This window comes from Nematolebias whitei, chromosome 11, assembly GCF_014905685.2.
Source record: "Nematolebias whitei isolate Nwh7 chromosome 11, NemWhi1, whole genome shotgun sequence".
NCBI classification, from domain to species: Eukaryota; Metazoa; Chordata; class Actinopteri; order Cyprinodontiformes; family Rivulidae; genus Nematolebias; species Nematolebias whitei.
Window position 1 is genome coordinate 48,257,230 of NC_056508.1, and position 8,402 is coordinate 48,265,631.

The 8,402-nt window shown below is 41.3% G+C and overlaps 1 long non-coding RNA gene across 1 annotated transcript; it reads right to left on the bottom strand.

Annotated features, from left to right (window-relative positions):
• Window positions 1–4,796: 4,796 nt before the first annotated feature.
• LOC119417225 lies at window positions 4,797–5,370 on the bottom strand. Its single transcript, XR_005187134.1, has 3 exons — window positions 5,255–5,370; window positions 5,032–5,143; window positions 4,797–4,820 (listed from the first exon to the last, which is right to left on the bottom strand). It is a non-coding gene; the product is annotated as an uncharacterized LOC119417225 (long non-coding RNA).
• Between the last annotated feature and the right edge of the window lie 3,032 nt (window positions 5,371–8,402).

Here is an 8,402-nt window from a genome sequence, read left to right on the forward strand (position 1 = left end):
AATCAGCAGCACATATCAATAATCAAGCAGCATGGATAATCAGCAGCACATATCAATAATCAGCAGCATGGACAATCAGCAGTATGGATAATCAGCAGCACATATCAATAATCAAGCAGCATTACAGTGATTTTTCTGGTTATAGATTCATGAGTCTAACAGCCTCAGGGTAGAAGCTGTTCCTCAGTCTAGTGGTTCTACACTTAATGCTCCTCAACCTCCTTCCTGAGGGGAGTGGGGCAAAAAGTGTGTGTGCTGGGTGAGTGGGGTCCTTCATGATGCAGGTGGCCCTCTTCCTGCATCTGGAGGTGTAGATGTCTGTGATGGTGGGGAGACTGACTCCAACATCTTCTGTGCAGCCTTCACGCCACATGTTGATGCTGGAGAACCATTAATGACCATCATAAATAGATTTTTTTTAAGTTCCAGTTGGTGTCTGAGACTAGAGGAAATACTAATGTCAGAAATCAAATAAAACCATTGGCATCAGAAGCTTTTGTAATGGGGGACAGGGGGAGGCCATTGATGGGAGGGGGGCCTGCAGGTCCTCCCCCAGAACATTGTGAATGAAGTAGATGCCATTTCCTGCATTTTTACATATTTTAATGTGTTGGTAAACATGTACGTTTACCTTCATAAGCTAAAGTTCTCCAACCTAAACTGTGACTGAGGGCAAACATTAAGCAGCAGAACTTCCTGCGACCCGTTTGGATCCTGAATGATGTTCTGCTGTGAAGCCTGAGCTGCACATCCACACATCCTCAACTGAACACAGTTGATGTTGACGTTACTAAACATCAGAGCGCACGGTTTGCTGATCCAGATGCACATTTTGATCTGGGAAGAACAACAACCAGTTAGTGAGACGTGTGTTCAGAACGACCGCTTTGGAAACATTTGTGTTTGAGATCATGTTTCTGAAAACACAACTATTAGAACAGAGTTCAGACTTATATTTGTGGAAACGTCTGTGAAGAAGCTGCCTTCAGCTCTTTTAATTCCTCGGCTCCGTCTGTCTGCATGCTGCTTCAGGGTTTATGAGTACGCAGAGGTCAGAGGTCAAGTCTATGTTCACTTCTAAAATACCAAGTCACCGCTTTGCCTCAGAGGCTTCAACAGGACTAAAAACACACCGTGCAGTAAAAAATGAGGCTTTTTAAAATCCCCTCTGCGATTATTTCCCTCCATTTGGACGTGGAAAGATGAAGCTCTGTACCACCATTTACAAGTTGTGCACGCAGCTGCCATGTGATTTCAGTGCGCAAACAAAATTTCCCCCACGAACGATAACGGCAAAATTAATGAAGGAATCACACGGGGGGGTAATGTGTTGCGAGCTTCAGCTGCTCCCTGGGAAGTCGCTGCATTTGTTTCTATGGCGATTTAGCGTCTTGCTGGAAAACGATTCACCACGGAGTCACAAGTGAAACACTTGAATTCAGATGCTCATGACACGGGGAGAGTTTCTGCTGCTGGGAGTGTTGTAATGGGACTCGGGGAGCTGAAAGAGAGGAAGAGGAGAGGAAGAGCACCTGATGGCCTTAAATTCTACTCCGGTTTCCTCCCACAGATCAAAAACATACGTTAGGCTGGTTTGTCTACAGTTTGTGTCCCTGTGATGGACTGGAGACATGTCCAGGGTGTCCCCCGCCTCTTGTACACTGATAGTTGGATATAGGTGCCAGTGACCCCCCGCGACCCAGAAAGGAAGAAGCGGGTAATGGATGGATATTAAAACAAACTGGGTGACAATGATCTGCTGCTGGGGAAAGATCACAACCTCCGATAGGGTTCAGGAGAAAACCTGATCCAGCAGAGTCCTCTGGTGGACCTGCAGCACATTACACTTCTGTTCAAGATCCTCTTCTCACGTCAGACTGAGCTGTTCTGGGTCTCTCTTACATGTTTCAGGTCATTAAACAGATGTTAATATCAGACAAAGATAATCTGAGTAAACACAAAATGTTTTAAATGGTGGTTTCATTTAAAACTTTAAACCAACGTGAGCCTGTGGTAAAAGTATTTACCACTAAACCTCAAAACCACGACTGCAGTCGGTGTTGAGCGTTCAACTCCATCCAGTTTATTCAGAAAACTCCAAGTCACAACAGAAGTCGTCTCAGGGACTGAACAGAAACATTCATCAATAAAATAATAATTTAACAGAAACATTCATCTATAAAATAATAATTTAACAGAAACATTCATCTATAAAATAATTGATCAGAAACATTCATCTATAAAATAATTGATCAGAAACATTCATCTATAAAATAATAACTGAACATTATTTATCTGAGGAGCAGCTCTGAGTTTAACTCTCATGTTGAACAAGCATGAAGGCGACAGTGGAAAGAAAAACTCCCTCATGAGGAAGAAACCTTTAGCAGAACCAGGATCAGGATGCCAGAACACAAATAGCAGGCGGTCCCGGGGGGGGGGTCCTCCCCCAGAAAATTTGTAATAAAAGAGATGCCATTTCCTGCATTTTGTTGTATTTTAGCCAGTTGTTAAACATCTGTAAACATTTAATTAAAGTGATTAGAAACAGGTCTCTCTTGTAAATGATGAGGCTCAATGAGACTAACAACCAGTATAAATAAAGATTGAATTGAAATTACTATTTCAGAGCAGAGAGCTCTGATTACGTCAAGCGAACAAACTCTTCTCAGCTGATCTGCTCCAGTCTCCATCACCTTCAGGCGCTTCAATAAAAAATAAACGCACCTGTAGTCGCTCACGTTTAACACGATGGTCTGATTTATTATCCCATTGTTTCTCATTGTGTCTGTGTTTTAATGTTTTTACTTTTGATGCTTTTAATTATACGTTGTTGATGTTTTACTTGATGCTGTGCTTTTATTGTGAAGCACTTTGGTAACAGTTTCTGTTTGAAACGTGCTCTATAAATAAATCTGACTGGACTTCTGCTGAGGTCACACTGAGGAACTCCTCTTCAGACGGTGAAATCATTTTGTCGCTGCGGTACCAATCCTGGAACTAGTTACAGTTTTACTAAGATTATCTCAGACAAAGATAAAAACATGTGAGGACATGCATTTATTCAAGCTAATAATCTGAAGCAGACTTCGGATTTGACCAGTTGTCCTCCAGAAGGGACGTCTTCGAGGCTCGACCTCCTGCTGGAAGTGACATCATCACGTTGTCGTGACAACAAAGACACAGTTACGCATCTTTAGAGCAAACAAAAGCATTTGGTCGTGTGCAGTGGCCAGCGGCGGCGTAATCTTGTCCTGTAAAGCAAAACAAGATTCAAAATAACAGAAATTGGAATTAGGAGAGTTCCCCTGAGTTTTCTTTCTTCTGAAATGAATAAAAACAAAACACAAACGGAGAACAATGTAGGAACACCATGTTGTCTTCAACAGAGACAAACAGGTGTCGTAAAGAATGACCAGAGAAAATCATGTAATATATTGTTTCAGACAAAGTGACCCACAAGTAAAAGCTAATTCTGTTGTTCACACTGGAAACATGTTTAAAGATGTTAAAGATGGTTTTCATCTTGGGTACCATCCTTGTTGATTTCCATGCAGCTCTTGTCTCCTTCCGGGTTGTTTGGTTCCCCTTGGCCCCAATGGGTGTAGGTGAAGTTGGAGTAATCGATCCACTCCCACGCACCTTCCTGTGAGAGCAAGTTTTCACAAGTTACTTCTTTCTTTTCGTGCTGATTGAGAAATTACAGAAAACTCTTTCCATTAGTCAGATTGCTGCACAGAATCTTCACCTCATTTGCCCTGGTGGCTCCAACCCAAGATCTTGTGTTGGTTCCCGTAGCATTCACAATGAGACGCCGGATGAAGTTGTACTCATCTTCATCATGGAAGGAGGTCAAATATCCACCATGGTCCATGCAATAAATCTGTGAGGAAACATGGCAGCATAAACAATCATCTCATCTTCATCATCGTGATGAACTAGTTGTAGAGGAGACAACTAACATGGCAGCAATATCTTTGAGATGAACCAGTCTTTAATGTATTTTGGGGTTTAAAAGCCACTGGGACGTTATGTTTAGAAAATAGACGTCTCAGTTTCTCTGATACTCCCTCAACATCTGGAATGACCACTGGTCTGGGTCTGGGTTCCTCCTTTTCACCTGATGGCTGACTGGAGTCCTGTTTGGGTTTCTTCTTTCAGGAAGGCCCAGTTAGGATATCCACATTGCTCTAGAGCCTGTCTTGTGTGGGATTTCTCCTTCTGCCTGGCTCCTGAGTTAGTGGGGACGCTGTCTGCTCTGTGGTACAGAGTCCTGATGACTCCTAACTTGTGCTCCAAAGGGTGATGGGAGTCAAACTGCAGATACTGGTCTGTGTGGGTGGGTTTGTGGTACACCTCAGTTTGCAAATGTCCTCTATCAGAGACAGACCTCACAGTCCAAGAAAGCCAACCTGCCATTATTTACCTTTCCCTAATATTTGATGTTCTATTCCTTGCTTTATGAATTTTATACATAAATTTGACTTGACTTCTTCTGAGGTCACACTGAGGAACTCTTCTTCAGATGGTGAAGTCATTTTGTTGCAGTGGTACCAACTCTGGAACAGTTTTACTAAGATTATCCCAGACAGACAAATAAAGACAAAAACATTCAAAGTCATGCATTTATTCAAGCTAATTATCTGAATAAGACATCAGATTTGACCAGTTGTCCTCCAGAAGGAACGTCTTTCAGGTTTGACCTCCTGCTGGAAGTGACATCATCATGTTGTCGGGACAATAAAAACACAGTTACACTTTTTTAGCGCAAACAAAAGGATTTTTTTGTGTGCACTCTTCATTGGTGACAAAATCTTGTCCTGTAAAGCAAAAAAAGATAAAAAAAAAACAGAAATTGGAATTAGAAGTTTTTTCCTTCTGAAATGAATAATTAAAAACAAAACACAAACTGACAAAAGTGTATGAAAACAATGCCAAACAGGTGTCATAACGAACGACCCACAAATTAATTCTAATACTCTCGTTCACATTGGAAACGTGTGTTTAAAGATCAGAAATCATCGTGCGTACCATTCATGTTGATTTCCATGCAGTTCTTGTCTACACTGGGGTTGTTTGGTTCCCCTTGGCCCCAATGAGTGTAGGTGAAGTTGGAGTAATCGATCCATGCCCACACATGGTCCTGTGAGAGGAAGGTTTCAGAAGTTAGGTCTTTTTAATGCTGATTGTGAAAAGCTTTACAGAAAACTCTTTCCATCGTTCCACTAGTTAGATTGCTACACAAAATCCTCACCTCATTTGCCATGGTGGCTCCAACCCAAGCTTTTGTGTTGGTTCCAGTAGCGCTCACAATGAGTCTCCTGATGAAGTCGTACTCATCTCTGTCATGGAAGGAGGCCAGATGTCCATCATGGGCAATGCAGTATTCCTGTGTGGAAAGATGGCAGCATAAACAATCTTCATATTTCTGATGAGCTAGTTGTACAGGAGACTACTAACATGGCAGTAATAACCTCTCTGTGAAGTCTCTGATTAAACTGACCACCAGGTTTTAAAACTATCAGGTTGGCAACTGATTCAAGCTAAAAATGTCACGCACGTCCATGACAGATGAACAGATTACTGCCTTAGATCATCCACAGGTGTTTAAGACGGCGCTACGTAAAATGCAGCCGGCTCCAAAGAAGCGCTCTGTGTTGCACCATAATATCATAATCACCAACAAGATATTAAGTAATTGAAGGTTTAATTTGTGACCAAGGAACATCTATTAAACAATCAATGGGTTCTGTAGTTTTGCTTCTCATTTGAGGAACTTTCTCAGTTTAAAACTGTAATGATGCAGTTTTGATGTTATAAACTTTGACTCTAGACCAGTGCTTCTCAATTATTTTCTGTTACGCCCCCCCTAGGAAGAAGTAAACATTTCGCACCCCCCCAACTCTCCGCGCGACTGCAAATAGTATAATTTGTCTATAAAATTGTTATAAGTACACCTCTACATAGCATTGTATCCTTATTAACATTAAATTTTAAAAATATAGAAATATAGATCACACTGATGGGGGGGTAAATTTTTTATAAAGTAGATGCCATTTCCTGCATTCTGTTGTATTTTAACGGTTGTTTAACATCTAGTTTTACCAACATAAGTAAATACTTGGAACTCCTTGGGATTCTCCTGGAGGAGCTGGTCCAAGTGTCTGTGGAAAGGGAAGTCTGGACCTCCCCACTTAGGCTGTACCCCCCCACGGATGGATGGAAGTAAACACTTGATTCAGTAACTATTTTAGAGCTAATGGCACAACAAGAAGTAACCTGACCAACAGCCGATTCAATGAATTAAAAATATTATATATTCAAAGGTGACGATTTGATGCCCACATTAAAATTAAACATCTGTAACTTAGTTGACTTCAAATGAAATAAGATTATCAATGAATGTTTGAGATAAAGGATTTACTGATTATAACAAAGATTCCTTCAAGAAACCTCCTAATATAAATCATAAAACCAGAATGACTTCTGCTCATTCTAAATTTGTCAAATGGCCTAAATCTCCTAAAGTGAAGGAGAATCATTTTAAAATAATAAATAAGATATATCCTGTAGCCATGTTTCTGCAAAGAAGATTTAAATTTGAGGTTGATTTATGTGTCTGTTGTAAATCAGAAGATGAATCCCTCGAGCATTGTTTTTCATGTCAATACAAAGTGTTTGGTCAAACATCAGAAACTGGATTAATCTCAAACTTAACTTTCCTTCTTTTCATGCTGATGACATTTTATTTTATGTGGATAACTGAAGCTCAGCTTCCTCTGATGTCATTAATATAGTCGTACTTATAGCAAAGCACCATGTCACATGCCGAAGTGTCCCTGGGCAAGACACTGAACCCCTCATCGCCTCCGATGTGTGTCCCATCAGTGTATGAATGTGATCTAAAGCTCTGATTAGTCTCTTTAGAATGATTTGTTCAATTGGCTTTGTAGTGATCTAGTATAGAGCTGTATAATTGAGGCACAGATTGTTGTAAAGAGCTTTGAGTATCTTGAAATAAGATAGAAAGGTGCTGTATAAGTACAGTCCATTTACCATTTACCATATTCACTGTAGTAAGGGAGTGATAATAATCCCTCCTTCCTGTTTTATGAACAATTTTAAGTCAAACAATTCTTCACTAAGTAGATTAAAAATCTGCAAAACTGCTAGAATCATCTCGCAACAGATACAAACTTATTGTTTTAATTAAAACAATGTTTCTCAAGAAAAAACAACTGATGAGCTTGTCAGCAGGTAAGGGGCGTTTACCTTCAGGACAAATTGAGGTCGTCGATTGGTCAGTTACTGACACGCCTTCTGAGTTGATTGACAGGTCGCACCGTCGAGGATCCGATTGAAAAAAAAAACGGAGAGCTGCAGCAGCTGGGAGGAGGCGGGGCTGAACAAATGCAGAGCAGGGCTCCAAGTAAAGCAGGAGGTAACCAGATATTCTGCTTGTGCCCTCACTGCCCTGGGCCCCTTAGAGATCATGGGCCCCTTAGAGATCATGGGCCCCTTAGAGATCATGGGCCCCTTAGAGATCATGGGCCCCTGGGCAGTTGCCCATATGGTTAATCCGGCCTTGGCTGGACCTGGACTTCAGAGCAGCAGAGAAGTTGCAAACAGCGCAAGAGCGAGCAGGCTGTGTGTGTGTGTGTGTGTGTGTGTGTGTGTGTGCGTGTGTGTGTGTGTGTGTGGTTGTGTTGGTGGGTCCAGTGGAACGTGCTCACAAGAGAAGAACCTGACAAGTTGTTTAATGACATAAAATATATTTTGTTAGCAAAGAATAAGAGTCCTAACATTTATTAAACATTACTTCTGTATTAAAAAACATTAAATTTGTGCTTTGACAAAACAAAAAACAAACAAAAAAAGTTAAAGTGAAAGTGGGGCAGGTAACTAACGCGTGCTGCGGGTGACGAGCGTCAGCAGCTGCTCAGCAGCAGAGGGAGCGACGGTTCAATCACGGCTCCTCAAACAACAAGGAAGACATATTTGTTCATAACTTCATTATTATTAAAACTGAGAGTTGCCAGATTTTAGCAAACAGTTGTCGAACGCACCCTGACAAAATGAGAATGGTGCAAAAAAAAGAGAAATAAAAACTTCCTGCCGCAAAATGTTCCTCAGGGTCACACGCGCCCCCCGACATTGCTCGGGCCCCCCCCAGGGGGGCGCGCCCCACTACTTGAGAAGGACTGCCCTAGACCAACATGCCACACAAATACAAAGAACAGTTGAAGAATTATACCTCAGCATAAATCCAGATCATTTCAGTACTGTTGAACAAGAAACAACGGTCTCTATATGAAGTCCATGAAGGAGGGCATTCAGCTACACAAACAGAAGAAAAGGGATTTTAATAAATATAGTTGAAATTTAGTCAATGACAATGTTTT